The 17,805-nt window shown below is 48.8% G+C and overlaps 1 long non-coding RNA gene across 2 annotated transcripts; it reads right to left on the bottom strand.

The window, feature by feature from the left end:
- Positions 1-215: 215 nt before the first annotated feature.
- Positions 216-17,442, bottom strand: LOC114013089 (uncharacterized). 2 transcript variants are annotated; one of them, XR_003555929.2, is made up of 4 exons: positions 17,266-17,441; positions 7,105-7,263; positions 4,450-6,316; positions 216-684 (listed from the first exon to the last, which is right to left on the bottom strand). It is a non-coding gene; the product is annotated as an uncharacterized LOC114013089 (long non-coding RNA). The 2 variants fall into 2 exon arrangements; XR_008747453.1 differs by having other exon boundaries at positions 4,450-7,263; positions 17,266-17,442.
- Between the last annotated feature and the right edge of the window lie 363 nt (positions 17,443-17,805).

Raw genomic sequence — 17,805 nt, forward strand, 5'->3', positions numbered from 1 at the left:
CCGACCAGCAGGCTGCAGGGACTGGAATTTCCTGACTCCCAAGACCCCAACTGTCCTGCCTCAACACCCACTGAAGCCTCCTTTGCTTCCCCCTCCCTGCCCCCCCCCCCCCCCCATTTTGTTTGTCTGTGGTTTTGCACAGGGAAAAAACAAAGTAACCGGAGGTTTCTGGGAGACCATACTCTGCGCCGCCCATCAGAGAGCAGACAATAATATTTAGCTGCTTTGATCAGTTTATTGTTACAGTATATTTAGATGGCGAGCTGCAAATTCCAGCGCAGCAGCAGCTGCAAGCAATGTGGTGCGTGTGGCGCAGTCCAAAACACAGGCAGGATTTGTCAGTGCAGCCGAGCGGCGGTTGGGCTGTCTGCTGCGTGATGTAACCCCTCCTTTAATTTGTTTTCCAGAAAATTCATTTTTGAGAAGTGCTCTGCGAATGGCTTGGCAGCAGCCGGAGGAAATGGGCTGGGGAGGACGTCAGCTGTCAGCCCGCAGCCCCCGCTCACCAAGCCCTGGCCGGCGGGACAGCGTGGGGGCTTGCAGGGCTGCCTTCCCTGCCCGGGAAGGGCCTTTGGGCTGGGTCCATACTTGAGTTACTCTCGGTCAACTGGTGCGGCGAGCTCCAGAGCAGGGATCATATTTATTTGTATGCTTTCACAGTGCACAGCACAGAACAGTCTGCACCTGTGGATGCGACAGTAAAACGAGTGATTAATAATAAGCCAAGGAGCCAGTGCAATTTAATCTGTGTAAGTGAATGCAGTTAACTGGAGAAGGATGCTCAGGCTGGCTGAGGACGTCCTTCCTTTGCTCTGTGGGCCTGAGACAGCACGTCCAGGCTAAAGCCTTGCAACATTTAGAGCATACAGCACAGAGAGCCTTGCCTGCTCGGTTTTGCTCCACTTGACTTTTTAATCTGTAGGAGGTGAAGGGAACGTGGCTGGGAGAAGGAAGAGTGCCAGCTGCAGCGGGAGAGGGGCAGAGTGGCAAGTGATCTGCTTGTCCTTGACCTTGTTTGTATGCTTCCTTCCTTCCCTCCTTCCTTCCTCCCTCCTTCCCTACCTCCCTTCCTCTCTCCCTTCCTTTCTTCCTCCCTCCCTCCCTCCCTTCCTTCCTTCCTTCCTTCCTTCCTTCCTTCCTTTCTCCCTCCCTCCCTCCGTCCCTGCCTTCCTTCCTTCCTTCCTTCCTTCCTTCCTTCCTTCCTTCCTTCCTTCCTCCCTCCCTTCCTCCCTCCCTTCCTCTCTCCCTTCCTTTCTTCCTCCCTCCCTCCCTCCCTCCCTTCCTTCCTTCCTTCCTTCCTTCCTTTCTCCCTCCCTCCCTCCGTCCCTGCCTTCCTTCCTTCCTTCCTTCCTTCCTTCCTTCCTTCCTTCCTTCCTTCCTTCCTCCCTCCCTTCCTCCCTCCCTTCCTCCCTCCCTTCCTCCCTCCCTCCCTTCCTTCCTTCCTTCCTTCCTTCCTTCCTTCCTTCTTTCCTCCCTTCCTCCCTTCCTTCCCTACCACTGCTCATGTGTATTATCACAGAAGATCCCACTGACTCGCTCTGAGGTCCAAACCCTGTTACATGTCTCCTCCTCCTTTTGGAAGGCAAGGAAAGATGGGTTGCTCTTTCCCATGGTCTCAGAGCTGCAGGGACCTCCAAGGCCATCATGCCCACATGTGGCTTCAAGCAGAACCACAGCAGGTCCAGCCCCAACAGATGTTGCTATAGAAGAAGCAACATCTAGTGCTTGCTCTGAGAGACTTCCACAACCTCCTAGCAATGGGTCCTGGTGACTGGTCACCCCTCTCCAGCAGGAAGCTTTGCATGATGCGTACCCTAGATTTCCCTTGGTGCAATGTAGCAATGTCCCCTGCTTGTCCTGTCCCTCAGGGACATGGAGAACAGACTGTCCCTTAGTGCCCTCAGCAGCCTTTCAGAAGCAGACCATGGCCTGTTCTGTATTTCCAGGTAGTGAATACGTGAAGGAGTCTAGTTTCTTTCTGGAAAGGAGGTTCATGCATCTTTTCCTTCTGAAAGTCTTCCTTCCTTCCATGAGTCTCACTAGGGCCATCAGGGGAGATGACTACTGGGAGTAAAGTCACTGGAAATCAGCTCCCTCACTTCTTCCATGACCGCTGACCCTGAGGCCAAAACTGGGCTCTGTGCAGCACAAACGGGTGCAGGTGATGGTCTTACTGGCTTCAGTGGGACTAACTTAACATAAGCCTAAATGCTTCGCTGGAGGAGGTCAGAGGCATCTGTAGTGGCTCACTGCAAGAGGTGGTAAGGGAGCACTTGGGGACTTTCCTGGGCTTTGGGGCATGGCAACTGCCGAGCGTCACGGCTTAGCGCTGTGGGTGAGCAGGAGGGCAGTGTCAGCTCCGCTGCAGACTCCTCACCACCTTGCTGCAGGTCACCTACTTCATAACTCACTGAAATAATTTCTCTCTGCAAAGAAGGGCAAGCTGAAGATTTTGTTTGGCCAGATTGGATTTTTTTTTTTTTTCTTTTGGAAAAATAACAGCATAGCATTTCCTCTGCCTTGTCCTCTCCTGTGCTGTACTGGTAGCTGCACTGAAGCTGATTGATTAGTTTAATAACAGGCAGTTGATATGCAGCCATAAAATTATGCACTTTTACTCATCAGCCTGATTGAACTCCTCTGCTGACTGTACAGGAGCAGAATGGCAGAGTTATAATAATGAGGGAAAGAGCCAAGGGAGAAGCAAGCGCGGTGGTGTTATTGTTGTTGTTTTAAAGCTGAGGAAGAAAATGACTCCAGGGAGGAACTTTTCCAAAATAAATACCAAAATACAGAGGGAAAATGTTAAGATGTAATTAGCACTGGTACAAGTGCCATTAAATGTCTGCTGGTGTTGGAGGCATCAGCAGAGCTTCTTTTACACCCACTTGGTCTTTGTTGGGGTTCAAGAGGTTGGGGCTGACCCTGCTGAACACCTCCAGTTCTCTCATCCTCAGGAAGGGTGAGAGGGGCTGAGCCCTTTGCAGGATGAATCCACTTGATGGGAAAAAGATGGGAATTCTGCTTTTTATAAAATTTTTCTTTCTGATTCTGGCCAAGGAGGGAGCTGGGAAAAATGTGTCTGGGAAGGGTTTGTCCCCTCTGACTCCATGCTAATGGCAACAGTGGAGAGGAGATAGTGTGAAGGAGGTGCGGGAAGTACTGGGGCTCTTGCATGCTGGCCTGGTGAGGACATGACTCCTGTCGGTGATGTCCCTATGGCCCTGAGCTCTGCTCTCTGCATTTTGGGGCACCGGAGGAGCTGAAATCAGAGTCTGTCCCACAGGGTGTCAATCATACTCTCGAAAGCCACCAAAGGGAATTGAAGGTTCCTGTTCAGCCATGAATCAATATGCAGGAGCGGGCAGTGGGGCTCGCTGATGAAAAGCCACACAGCCCCCGTCCATGCATGGAGAATGGCATTTAAGACTTTATTTCCTAATAACATATTTCCCAGCGCTCCAGCGTGGCTTGCTCGGTTGACAGGCTCACTGTTTGTCCTGGACACATTCATTTTATTTATATGACTAATTTGTCTGCGAATAGGTCAGCCTGCTTCTTCTGCCTGTGATTCCCGTCAGTCTCATTGCTGTGAAACATTTTAATTGCACCTAGCCCCGTGCTGCAAGCCCCAGCGTGGGCATCACTCAGAGGTCTGGCTGCCTTGTCACCAGGTCCAGTCTCCATCCAAAAGACCCAGTACAAAACTATCAGATTTTCCCTTTGGGGCAGATCTCTTGGGGGTGGGAACAGGGGAGGGAACAAGCACCATTTGGCATTTATTTTCTCCCAGACAAATGCTTGGCAGATGGTTGCACAACTCTTCTTGCCCTTGTCCCTGATTGCACCCCGTCCCAGGTTGTTCCTGGAAGCAAGGCTCTGCCTTGTTTGCTCCAAAGGGCTTTGGGTCAGTCCATGCGTGGCTTGTAAAATGCTATTGGAGATTATACACAGCTGCACTGACATACCCAAGGGTGCTGCTTCTCCAGCTACCCCCCTGTTTATTAGGGGTGCCCTCACCTGTGGTTCTTGGGTGGGCTTTTCTCCTGGGTTCTGGCTATGCCACCTCCTGTTTCCCACCTCCCCCTGGACAGGAGCAGTTGGGTTGCTGTTGGTGTGCGTTATCTGGGCCAGATTATCTCTCTAAGACCCACAGGTCAGGAAACTCCTCCACAGCTCCCGAGAGACAAGTACTGACTGGTACAGTCACCCTGTCAGGCTGGAGAGAAGTGTCCCCTGAGGACAGAGGGGTACTGTTTAGAGTCATGGCAGGTTCCCTGATGTCACCTCCAACAGACCTCAATGCCCATGCATGGGCCCCTGAACCCTGCCAAGGTGCCCAGTGACCACCATGGGAAGGCAGACCCTGAGCTCACGTACAGCCCTTGGACTCTGCAGGGGCAGGACTGGGAAGGACTCTGTTCCTGTTCTCGGGCAGGACTGACTCACCCTGTGCCAGTCCTGATGGATGTTTCTTCTCCTTATCCTTAGAAACCGCCAGTGATGGAGATCCATGATCTTCCCTGTGGTGACTCCAGTGCCTCACCAACCCTGAGCCAGAGGTGGGGTTCAGATACATCTCTTAGACATCTGGTATCCCTTTAGGCACCCTGTTTTCTGTGATTCCTTGAGATTCCTGTGAAACCACAGCCTCGGGAACCTCCCAGCAGGAGTACAGTTAGGATTTCAAAAGCTGGAGCCCTGGTGAACTTCATGTTCCTCAGGGCAATGTCCATAATCATCTGGCTGCTCCTGGCAGGGTTTCAGGGCTGGCTGCAGCACACCTCTCCTGGGTATTTCTTGCGGTGTGCTATGGAGCTAAAGCAGAGTCTGCTGAAAGTGGTGGAAGTCTTTTGACGTACAGCATGGATGGATCAGACATTGTGAAGAGCATCTTTCCCCAAGCCCAGGAACCAGGGGCAAGGTCCTGGGTTGATGAGTTTGGAGCTGGAAGCCCTGAACTCTGTTTATTCTCCCAGCTGTTGCAGGTCTGCTTCCTTCCGGCAGCCTGCAGTTTTTGATAGACTTAGCAAAGGAAGGTGTGGGGTATTGCACCTGAATTCAGAGTGCTGTTGGTGCGAGAGCAACGCCTGGCTCCATGGCTAAGGAGCAGGCCTGCACGTGGCCCCTGGGCCGGAGTAGAAAGGATAAGCACACTGTGTTGTAGCAAAGACTGCTTTTATTTGTCTTCATCTAAAGTAAAACCAGACCCCACAAATCACTAACAAATTGCCTTTCTGCAAGTGAAAACGTTGGTAAAAGCTGTCAGGGTTTCTTTATGCAATGAGGTTGGAAAAGAAAATTTAACTGCTCCTTCAGGCTTCCCTTCCCCTTCTTTTTCTGGTAAAAGCCCCATTACCGGGACGGAAAGCTTCAGTATTGAAATCTGCCATTAAAGTTTTAAAAGGCAACAACCACCACAAACCTTTCCAAATAATTTGGAGAAAAAAGCAACAGTAAAAGCTACCAAAGCTTTTTCCCCAGTCTGTATTTTGGGTAGTTGCAAAGAGCAGCCCTTTCCATGGTAAAGTATGTCACAGGGAGAGAGCAGAAGAGGAGGCAAAGGAAGTTAACATGTGGACGGAGGCTGCAACAACAATGTTCTGACTCAAAGAATGTTGCAAACACATTGAGTATATTTGGAGATATTTTTAAACCCGTTTTAAACCAAAGCAGAACTTGAGGAGAAGGTAGCCCAGGGCAGGAGGAGAATGACATGGAGTTTGAGTTAGGAATCCAGGCAGAGTGAAGGATCATCAGCCCTGAGAGGGAGCTTCAGGGCAGCATGGAAAGGGGCAGGAGCCGAGGCAGTGAGTCTGGGGAAGCCGCCAAACTGAGCAGGTTGGCGTGGGACACGGCAGGTCGCTAATGCAAGAATAGGTCGTGATATAGTCCTGTCCTGAAGTCACCCAAATGTGCAGAATGCAAACAGCAGCTTGCAAGGTGCCAGGGCCAGCTGTCTGTACAGCTCTAGGTATGGCCTGAAATAGCAGACAGAAACTCTTAATAAAAACAATGTTCATACAGCAGCTCTTGCCTACTGAGAGGGGGAAACCTACCCAACAACAAGTCCCAAGTGCTCTCCTGCTCTGCGCAGAAGATTTGGCTGAGTGACCTCCTCAGGTCCCTTCCAACTGATTTATTCTCTGATCCTACGAACACAAGTCAATGTGCTCACCAGGGTCCTCATATATATTGTGTAAAGGATGATGAAGAGGGTGTAGCAAGTGAAGATCAGAATGAATTCCGTCCACAGTGAATATCTTTATGCAGACTTGGAGTATCATAGAATCACGGAATCATGGAACCATCTAGGCTGGAAAAGACCCATAAAATAATTGAGTCCAACCATAAACCTAACACTGCCAAGTCTACCACTAAACAATGTTCCTAAGTGCCACATCTACACTAAACACCTCCAGGGATGGTGACTCAACCACCTCCCTGGGCAGCCCGTTCCAGTGCTTGACAACTCTTTTTGTGAAGAAATTTTTCCTAATATCCAGTCTAAACCTCCCCTGGGGCAACTTGAGGCCATTTCCTCTCGTCCTATTGCTTGTTACTTGGGAGAAGAGCCTGACCCCCACCTGCCTACACGCCCCTGTCAGGCAGCCGCAGAGAGCAACAGGGTCTCCTCTGAGCCCCCTTCTCTCCAGGCTGACCTCCACCCACCCCGCCATGCCCTCAGCTGCTCCTCGCAGGACTTGTGCTCTGGACTTTCCACCAGCGTTGTTGCTCTCCTTCAGACATACTCCAGTACAAGATACACATAATCCCAAGGATCCCTACAGCAGGTCTTGGTCCCCCTCACAGTACTGGGGTTTTACAGACTTTTCCAGCAGAATCTGGCTTCAGTTTGGGGATGTCTCGGATCATCTCCATAGATTCTCCTTCCCTCCTCTCCCCAGAGATTTACCATTGCTTGACAAACGGGGACTTTACACCCAGCTGAGACAGAGGCAGGTGTACAAGAGATCTCAGCCCTGCTGCATCCCTCTCAAGTTCTGCCATTTTGTATTCCTCCACTGGCCACCATCCCCAGCCCTTTCCCAGAACAGCCTCTCTGCCTCCCTGCTGTAACACAAACTCCGAGTGCCATCAGACCAGAGCTGGCAGCCACTTCCCCTGCGCTGCAAGGCCAGCACGCCCCGTTGCTGCCCCGCTCCACCATCCGTCATCTGCCATCTGCTGCACACAGCCAGGCCCACCGCGTCCTCATGGCCCTTTGGTCCACCTAGGAGAGAGAGAAGGGAAAGGAGGGAACTGGGGAGGAGGAAAGAAGAGAGAACAAAAGGGATGGAGGAGAGGAGAGGAGAGGAGAGGAGAGGAGAGGAGAGGAGAGGAGAGGAGAGGAGAGGAGAGGAGAGGAGAGGAGAGGAGAGGAGAAAGGGTAAGGGTAAGGGAAGGAGAAGGAGAAGGAGAAGGAGAAGAAGAAGGAGAAGGAGAAGGAGAAGGAGAAGGAGAAGGAGGAGAAGGAGAAGGAGAAGGAGAAGGAGAAGGAGAAGGAGAAGGAGAAGGAGGAGAGAGAAGAGAAGAGAAGAGAAGAGAAGAGAAGAGAAGAGAAGAGAAGAGAAGAGAAGAGAAGAGAAGAGAAGAGAAGAGAAGAGAAGAGAAGAGAAAACTAAAGATTTGCCAGTAATTTAAAATATTTTATAGAAAGTAGAAGGAATGTGGCATGAAGCAAAATGCAGGTCTTAAAAGTGCTGCTCATGCTTGCCCCGCTGCAGGGGCAGCTCTGTGGCTGCCGTGCACTGCAGGACGGTCTCTGCCTTTGTTTTCTTCCGCTGGAGTGACCTCTCGGTCACTCCAAATGTCACGGCAGCCTGCGGAGCCACGGCTCCCTGCGGCAGCCCCTTCCGGACACCCCCGGACACACTGTCACTTGACGAGAATCTTGGCTTCAAACACCAGAGGGCAAATCGGTGTCAGAAACAACAGAACCACCAGGAACAGGAGGCAGAGGGGGTGCAAAGCCGCGGGCTTGGTCTTAGCGATCATTATCAATTAGCACACACAATACTAAAACTTTGTGGACTGCAACAGCAGCCTCAATGGGCCAAAATGCCCCAAATTCCCCTCAAACACCATCTTTGGAAATAGAGGGTTTCTTCATGTTGCTTCACCATTGGACTTTGCACCCGACATACTGATAAAACCTCGACCAACACAGGCAACGCGTGGCAGACTGCAGGGTCCCTCCCAGGTGGCACTGCTTGATTTTGTGGTTGACATTTAGCTATCACTGAGATGGGCACATTAAAACCATGATAAGGCAAATATTTGCTCAGCATGAAAAGCTGTGGATAGGTAAGTGGCCTGGCATTACTCCCAGCATGTCCCGCACAGGGTGAGTGGGAATGCACGGACTGGAGATGGGAAAATCCCAACCTCTGACCATTCAGAGGCTCTTAAAGAGACCAGTTACCCCCTGGGGAGCCCATCTTCTGGCTTAAAGCTCAATTTGCCATGTGAGCAGCATTGATTTGAAAGTATCAGGTGCTGGATTGATCTACCTAAATCTGTTGAAATCCTGATGGAGCAGTTGATGCAGGCCAGGACGACACTCATCCCAGCTTCCAGCAGAAATCCAAACTAGACCAGATGAGTTACAGTGCCTCCAAGGTGCCTCTTTCCCTCCATGGCCTGCCAGCGTGCCTGCTAGCTGCACACAAGGTTTGGGGGGGTGGGGGGAATGTACACTGCTGCCCTTTGAGCGTGTCCTAATCATCTGTCAGCATCACTGTTAAAAAAACCCTGCCTCCTTTCTAATGCAAATTCACCTGGACCTCAGTTTTCCAGCTCTCTGCAATTGTCACATTTTTCTCAGCTAGTTTAGGCAGCCCTGTATCCTCTCCCCCCGAAGGCAATCCTCACCCGTAATGAAGTCCAGTCCCAATTTTAGCTTGTGTTTGTTAACCCTCTCCCTGCGATAATTACCTCCAGCTCTCAGATTATTTTGGTGACTCAACATCCCCAACTTCCCAGCATTGTTTCGCAGTGGCTGCTTCATTAACACCCTGTGTGGAAGCAACCTTACTTCTGCATCCCTCTCACACTGACTCAGCCCTCCATCTCCAAGACAAAACCAGTCCCTTCTGGCCCTGCTTTGGGGCGAGTTCATGGCCTGCTCTTTCTCCCCTGTGACCACTTTATCTTTTTGCATCCTCACTGCTCTCTCCATGACCAGATGGGACTGTTCTTTCTTTGAATGCCACTTGCTAGTAAACACTGGTCCCAAGGCAACCATTAATTTTTTGTCCAGCATCAAATGAATCCATAGCCACTATACTGAGGTCCTCAACCGAGTGATTGCACTTTCAGTACATGATATTGCATGCTCGTGAAATGACCAGCTGTGTTTTTAGAAAGACTAATGCTATTCTGCTATTACAGCGCAGGTTTCTCAGACTGAATTCTCTATTAACTGAAGTCTTTTCATTTCTGTATATCAAAGACCGGAGCTCTTCTCCACTTGCATTCAATGGCTCATAACGGATCCCCACCACTACTCACTCTTGGGTAACGTTAGCTCAAAGATGCAAAGGCATGAAAAACTCCCTGGCTCTGAGCTATCAATAAATCTTAAATGGAATGTGGGGGGTTTATTAATGTGTCCTCTGCTCCCTTTTGTCCCTTCCATCTTCCTCCACATGTAACAGCCCATTACTGCACCACTCCACTCACCTGAATCCCTCATTTGTCACCCCAGACTCCCTGCAATACTATATAAACCACTGAAAAAACTCTCCTTCTCTGTCACATCGCTTCAATTTGCTCTTGTTACTCAGAATCTGGTTTTGTTTTGCATTTGCCTGCTTTACCCCTGCCCATTTCATTATCAGTTTGACACCTTTTTGCTTGCATTCTTTACGCTTCAGCTAAAGAAAAAATCAAAAAAATTTCCCACCTGGGAGCTGTCGGCTTGCTTTGCTATCTGCCCATCTTTGTCTTCTTCCACAAAACCAAAACTTTCAGCTGCATATCGCAGAGGAGGCAGCTCACACCAGCATTTTTTGCTTGCTTTCTCAATCTTTCAGAATCATCTCCCAGCTGCTCCCCCTCCAAATTATTTCTTCTTCAGACACATGGGTTCTCTGAAGTCTGCGCTGACCTGTGTAACTCCATGTGATCTTCCATCTGTTGTTGACTTCTATGTGTTTACTTACGAAGGGAAAACTGAAAATGTAACTTCAAGATCTGGCCAGTGTCACTGTCATTCCTCAAAATTAAATTCTGCCGTGGATTGAACTCTGATTTGATCTGCTCAAACCTGCTCTGGTTCAGCCCCAGGGATTCTGACTGAGGAATGACCCATGAAATGCTTTCTGTGCAGTGCTTCATCTCATGTGGGGCCACCTCAGCCTGTGGAGAACCAAGGATGTGAGCCGCAGACATGGATGAGGAATGGACCACACTGATGTGGCGGGCACAACCACCAGCAGTGAAGTTATTTAGCTCAGAGGGGTCCCTGGAGTATCTGTTCTTTATTCCCTGCTCCACCATGGGGTACAGAGCAGTTCCCAGTATCGGCATCATGGTGGTTGCCCTTGCTAAGGACAGCCACAGTGGGAATAGCTCTCCAAAACAGACCATAACCCACTGGTTTGAGCTTGGACCAAGACATGTGAGCCTGTTTTATTGGGAGCCAGACCCCCTCCACATAACAAAGACTCTGCATCCAGAGGCAGACTGGACTGAAGGTGTGTCTGGATTTATATGTACATAATCCTCTCTCTGCTCCTGTCTCCATATAGGCATACAAGATTCCACCAGCTGAACCTCCGGACCAAGTATATTTATACATACATGTATATGTGCATGGCTGGTGAAGTGTACTGAAAACAGTTTATTTCAGAAATAGCATCATTTTTCCTGGCGAAGGAGAACAGCTTCTCTTATTTTCTGTGCCACTTGCATTTTTGGGCTTAGTGAGGCAAAATGCCAAGGAGCGACAGCATGTTTACCTAAGAGCAGCTAAAAGAGCTGTGTAGCAATCAAGGTATTGAGTGGGTTGGGCTGAAAATAGATCAGCTTGGAAAGACTTTGATCAAAAATATTCAGCAGGGGACTGGATGGCCGTGAGCACTGGTAACAACTTCTTCAGGAATATATCCCCAATTTGCCAAAGCTAATTAGGTGCAATGCTTTTATGCAGTGTGGCTGTGGTCTGCCTTGCTGACTCACTGTGCCATAGTTATCCCCAGCTATGGGGACTGCATTGTACTCTCCCATCCTTTGAGGTTTAACTTTCTAGGTCAATAGTGAGGTGCAAAGACACATGGAGGATCCCCCCTGCACAAACATCGAGCAAGGTGCACACTGCTGCTTGCAATTACTCCTGAACCTTATGGAGAAACAGGTTTCATTATAGGGACTGATTTTTTGGAGGGGAAAATCTCTTTTGAAAAGGTGTTTGTGGCCTCACTGGGACATCACTGAGCCCTTCACCTCAATCTTTCTGGGACAATTATTTTTGTTTAACCCCTTGAGGCTCTCCTAAGCTCCCACCAAAACAGGCTCCAACCCTTTTCACAGCTGATAAAGTTTTGCCTCCTCCTTTCTTGATGAGCAGACATGCTCTGCCCTCTGCCAAGCCTAACCTACCCTTGCGATTACCAAACTATTTGCCTGCAGTTTCACATATCTCACTTTATGCAATACCTTGTGCCAGCTCTCCTTTCTGGGCATGTCTACATAGCTATTTTGGCCCAGGATCTAGGTCTGGCATGTCTCTTGGCATCCTGACAGTCAGGACAGATTACAGAAGAAAGTGTTCGGGCACTTTCGGCAGCTTCAGGAAAGTTCTCACCCTGCGATAGGAGAACACAAACACAGCCCAGGCTTTGGCTTTGAAGGTGTGGGGATACGACAGGTCTAGTCACAAGCCCTGGGCTCAGGTCCAGACAAAATGAACAACATCATCGTGTCTCTGTAGCACTTTGTTTGGAAGTGTTTCCGGTCCTTCATTGCCTTATTTTGTAACAAATGGCTTAGGATATTGCACTACGAGGCTTTTACTTCTTTGCACTTCTCCAGCTGCAAACATCAGGGTGACCTGGTCGCTGTGTAGGGCTGGGAGAAAACTACCCACCAGACAGAGCACTGTAAAACCAAGGGCTCTCTGCAGACTGCCAGCTGTGGAGCTTGTTACAGACTTTGGTACCTACCGTTATCACGAAAACCACAGTTACTGCAGGACTTTGCCTTTCCAGGGCTGCCAGACCCCTAGTTCTGTACACCATTAGTGGGAAGAAATAAAAGCACCACGTAAGGGTTGTTTGGCCAGACTTCTGCAGCTCCCCGCCAGCTGCAGGGCACGCAGGTCACTGTTCTGGATGATACTGCAGGCCCGTCCCCCCAGCCCCGCTGATGTGTAAGTCTTTATCAGACTCCATAGGAAGTGGTTTGAATGTGGTCCAGGCAATTACCTGAGGCTTTCCAGCCTCCTACATCATATCTGGCACAGCCAAGCTGAGGGTGTCAGGGTTGCTGGCTCCAGGGCTCCTCCTCCATGTCATACAGCCCAGGTCTTCTAATGGCCAGGGTAGTTTTTAGTACTCTGTAAGAGGCTTAGAAACCAGATTACTATTTGATTACAATGATACTGGCCATGCAATTTTCCTTGCAGATCTTGAAAATTGCCTTGGTGTCCACATCAGTCCTTTCCTCCATCAACTAACAGCACAAACCTCATTGATTCCCATATGTACTGCTGCATGCCTACGGCTCTGAAAAACTCATGGAGAAAAAACCTCAATCATCACATTTGGGTTTAGAAAGAGGGAATCAGAGCGAAAATTTTAAAATGGCAGACATCTGTAGTGCCACTGTTTTCCTCCTGGGCTCGCGATGCTGTGCTGGTTTCCTGCCCTCTACTCAAGCTGAACAGATTTCCAAATGCACAAGTGGTACAAGAACCAGCAGCTTGCCAGCTGACTTCTCCTCATCAGAGAAACCTGTGGATGGCAACAAGTCCATGACATCTCCTAAGTGAGCCCAGAGGGGCTGAGTCCTCAGCCTTGGGAAGCAGCAGGCTGCAGTTTCATGGAAAACAAGATAGCAATGAAATGTGTGACCTTGCAGCATCAGTCTGAAGGCCCTTCCTGCCTGAAAAGTCAGACTTTTCTGACTGTAGGCAAGGCTACGTTTTCTCCCTCACAACACTCAGTTAGAGGTGAACGCGAAAGGAAATTTCAAGCTTTGTAAGGAAACCAAGGATAGCTTTTAGCTTTTGCCTGAATATTTTAGATGCTGTCTTTTAGGATGCTCCTTGTACTGCTGAATCTTGGGCCAGGCACTGGGGTTTAAGAATTACGGGTTCAGGGGAGATGATTTTGGAAATGGAGGGTAGAAGGTCAGGAGGCACGGCATTAGTCCTGCATGAACTGGTTAGTTACTGTGGATCAGCTGATACTCCTCAATTTGTTAAATCAGGTAATCTGACCTTAAATCTAAGCCCATAGACGCAACCACTGAAAGAGCACTTCCAGGAATAGGCTATTTACCCTGTAGCTGTACACGGAGTTACAGTAAGATAATGACCCAGGGATGTGGTTTATTTCCCTCTGGTTGCTGTGCTTTTTGGGTGCTCAAATGAAGGCTTTTTCTTTTCTGTTCTTCTTTTCTTTTTTCTTTTTTCTTTTCTTTTCTTTTCTTTTCTTTTCTTTTCTTTTCTTTTCTTTTCTTTTTTCTTTTCTTTTCTTTTCTTTTCTTTTCTTTTCTTTTCTTTTCTTTTCTTTTCTTTTCTTTTCTTTTCTTTTCTTTTCTTTTCTTTTCTTTTCTCTTTTCTTTTCTTTTCTTTTCTTTTCTTTTCTTTTCTTTTCTTTTCTTTTCTTTTCTTTTCTTTTCTTTTCTTTTCTTTTCATTCTAACATTAGCATTCCCCTACTTGGTGATGCCCAGGGTTTCAGCTTTAAAATGGAGAAAGCTACTGAAACTAGAAATACATTAGTGCTATCTCCACGGCCAACATCTCAGCCCTGCTCTGTTCATAGCACCCAACTTGTAGATTCTGTCTCTGCAGACAGGCTGCTGGCACTGACTGTTCATCATTATGGGCAAAAGCACCACCATACACAGCACATCAGCTACAAACGCACAGATAGTGCTGCAGTACAGCTGGCTGGCTGTCAAGATGGTTTATTTCAGCATGCGATGAGGACCCTGTCCACTGCCAGGGGCACAGGCGCTTGATCCTGCTCACAGCCAAGTTCCCCAAAGATGCTCAGTGTCTGTTACTCCCAACGGTGTCATGCCACTGAAAATTCCAGGTGTCCAATAATCCCCGTATGAGCCAGCACAGATGTCAGCCATCCAGCCAGCTCCTTACTTGTTTGCATTCGATGTGCATTTAGAAGCACGCAAAAATAAAATGACTGGATAACACTCTCCTGAAGACCACTTGTATTTCATATCACCTCAGCCTAGTGCCACATTGAAAACTTGCCTGGAAACCTGGGAAAATTATTTGCAGGGCTGCTGAAGCTCAAAGAATAGGTCCAGTCAAGGGCCCTTTATTCCTTGGCTTTTCCAGGCAAGGTTTATGCAGTTGACATAGGGATCATGTTATTTTTCAGGAAAGAGTTTCAGGGAAGAAAACTAGTAGATACTGAAAGCACTTCTGTGTCCTGTCAGTAGCACCAGGGTGGGACATCTGGGTCCCTATGCAAAAATACCAGGAGTCTGTTGCATTTTATCTGATTACAAGGACAGTCAGGAGCTGACTCCCTCAGCTCTCAGAAGCCTGCAGAAGTGGCCTGATGCTGAGGGGTGCTGCCATGGGCTAGCTGATGCTCCACCAGGTCACAGCTGCCGTCCCTGGATTAGCCTCCCTGGGCTCCCCTTACAGCCAGGTATGGCCCTTTTAGGGCACAGCTCATTTCACCCCAAAGGAATCATCCAGAATAGGTAAAAAAATTCTTACAAACCCATCTTGCAGGCTGCACCCTCCTCTGAGCACATTAAATCTCCGGTCTCATGTGAGACCCCCTGCCTTGGTCAGGGGCTGGAGGATGAAGATCGGAGGAGAGGAGCAAGACTGCTCGGCCACGCAGGAGGCATTGGAGGAGTCATCATGCCTTGGTGACCCTCTCCAAGTTTTGCCCTTAGTAATGGAAAAAACCCTGGTGATGCTTTTCAGGACTACTAGTGAAATTATTGCTCCCCTTAATTCCAGCAGAGATGGAAGAGGGGACCTGTACAGCCCCTCAGTGCACTTACACATATGTTTAAGTGCAATACTTCCGGCTTTCTTGCATGTGGCCTTTTTAGTGGCCTCCGTGACAGGCATCTGGCTGCCCTCCAGGCTGCTACTCTTGAGTGTCTCCAGCTGATGTTGGGGGAAGGTGCCACAGCCCAGCTTTGCATCTCTCTTACATGGATCCAGAAGCCAGGATAGGAAGACCAATAAGAGTGCCTGGGACCTTCTCTGATCTCTGTTGCTCTTGTAGCTCAGCATCCCCCTCATTATGTCCCTATTTCATTCCCAGCCCTCATGCCAGGGAAAGCCTTCCTCATAGCTCCCATATGACCCATAGACTAGCCTTTCAGGTCCACAGCGGGAAGCAACATCCACCATCTCCTCACCCAATTTATACCTCTCTAGGTAAATTAAAATAATGTCATTCATGCTTCATGTTGAGTTTTTAGCTGCTTCCACATTGCCCATGTTGGTGTAGAACCATGGAAATCTGGGAGTTTGCCATGGACTGCTACAGGTAAGATACCCCAAGTATTCATCAGCACCTTGGGAGGGTGCTGGCTTTTTAAAATCCATCCCAGTAATCCCTGGCATATTTGGCAGGATATCAGGCAGATGTGGTCAGGCTATTTCTCTGTCTGGTGCATGTTCACCGCTTGTTCACCAGGTGATTGTTTGATGATACCTTTGCAGTCCTGGAGAGTTGAAGCCTACAAGGTTTGTGCAAACAGGCAGCCAGGTAGAGAGGGGAGGGAGAGAGAAAGGGAGATTTATTATTTTGGGGGCACAGGAACCTATCTAGGTGTTTAACTTGAATTCTTACATCTGGGGAAGAGCAGGTCACTTACGGATCACTTGTTGCTCTAAACACCAGCCATGTGGCTTCACAAGGAGCAAGGGGGTCTGTTACCTATCCCAGTATCTCCACTCACTGTATCATTTCAGGCTGGTTTGAACTGGGGATAAGACCTGGAGAAGAGTTTCTCTAGCTAAACCAAGTCCTCACCAGCATCCTTGTCCTGCATGGACAAGATGACCGAGACATCAGGAGCCACTGGCAGTGACTGGAAGTCTGATGACTACAACTGCTGGAAAATATGTGTGTGCACACGTGTAGGTGGTGGTGGGCTCACAAGCTGCTTCACAACCTGGCCCTGTCCCCAGCACATCAGGCTTCAAAGTTGTGCATTTGTTTTCATGTAGAGCAGCTCATCTGTCCAGGCGAGAGCACGGTTAGATGTCAAGCCCTACTGCAGGTACCGAGGGGATGGGAAAGACCAGCCATGAACAAGCAGCAGGCGTTCAACCCAGACCATCTGCTGCTGTTGGACTAATCTCTAACCTGTGGTCTCAGCTGGCCAAGGGAAACTTGTTAGGCTGAATTTATGTCTCTAGCTTCAGGTTACAGCCTGGCACATTAAAATAAACCAGCAGTGACTTTGGGTTAACTTAAAAAGCTGGACTGTAGATGAGAGATGGAGAAGAAATCATAGAAGGAGCTGTATACGATTACCAATGTGGGGAGAAGGAGACAACCCCATGCCAACAACAGCCTAAGCATGGCTAGGGCACCTCCCTGAGAAGAAGGAAAGGATGGAGTACCCCAAGGTGAAGTGGTGGCTGAAAAGAGGCTTGGACCCATGGAGAAAGGTGCACTTCTGCTCTGGGATCAAATGTTGTGTGCTCTGAAGAAGCAAATTTCAACCATTTCTTCTCTTATTACTATTGTTTCTTGTTACCATTGTTTGTCTTGTTTTCTCTTGCAAACCATCCTCTGCCAGAGAAGTGGTTATCCTGAAAACTTGGAAGCATTGTGGAGGAAGGAGGAGAATTAATATATTTTTTTTATTCCCTTTTTTAGAATGTGAAATAATAATAATAATAATAATTAAAAAAAACCACTCAGATGTTTTCACCACTAGGGAAAAGTAAGGACAGAAACAGAGGAGAAACGTCTGGAGGCAAGAAAATCTTTCTCCTAGCTTTGTTTAATGCTGGAGCAGGAATAGATGGATGAAAAACATTAATAAGAAAAAGGTTGAGGAGTGGACTTGAAGGCTGACTTACTGCTTATCTGATTCCTCCGCAAACCATGCTGGCAGTCTTGCAGGATGGTTTCAGGTGGCGTCTGACCGAGTCTCCCAACCCATCTGCATGTGGGTTTTGGGTGTGTTTAAGCTAAGCTGAACCTGCTGGCCATTTAAAGTTTGCTTTTACATACACTGAGAAGAACTGGGCTGGTTGGGCTGACCGTTACAAAGCCTCTTTCTAGGAAAGAGGCTTTGCGCAACAGAAGGGAAAATAGGTCGCTGTCAAGGTTTAGGGCATTTGCAAAAGAAAGTAAACAAGTGGTGCTGCCTGGCTGGGTGAGATGGGAGGTCAGCGCCATGCTGAGCTGGATCTGCCCCCTGCTCAAAACAAGGCTGTACTTACAAGAAGGTTTGGCTGGGAGGAAAGTCAGCTCCATGTTTATGGCAGCAGGACTCAGATCACTACCCTGCCCTGATTCTCCATGTGGTCCCATCCCTGGCAAACCATTTAATCCCAGTGCCCTGTCCGGGTACAGGGAGGAATCACCGCCCCGTGATGCCCAGGGCTTTGGGTGCC

This window comes from Falco peregrinus, chromosome 5 (assembly GCF_023634155.1).
Source record: "Falco peregrinus isolate bFalPer1 chromosome 5, bFalPer1.pri, whole genome shotgun sequence".
NCBI lineage: Eukaryota > Metazoa > Chordata > Aves > Falconiformes > Falconidae > Falco > Falco peregrinus.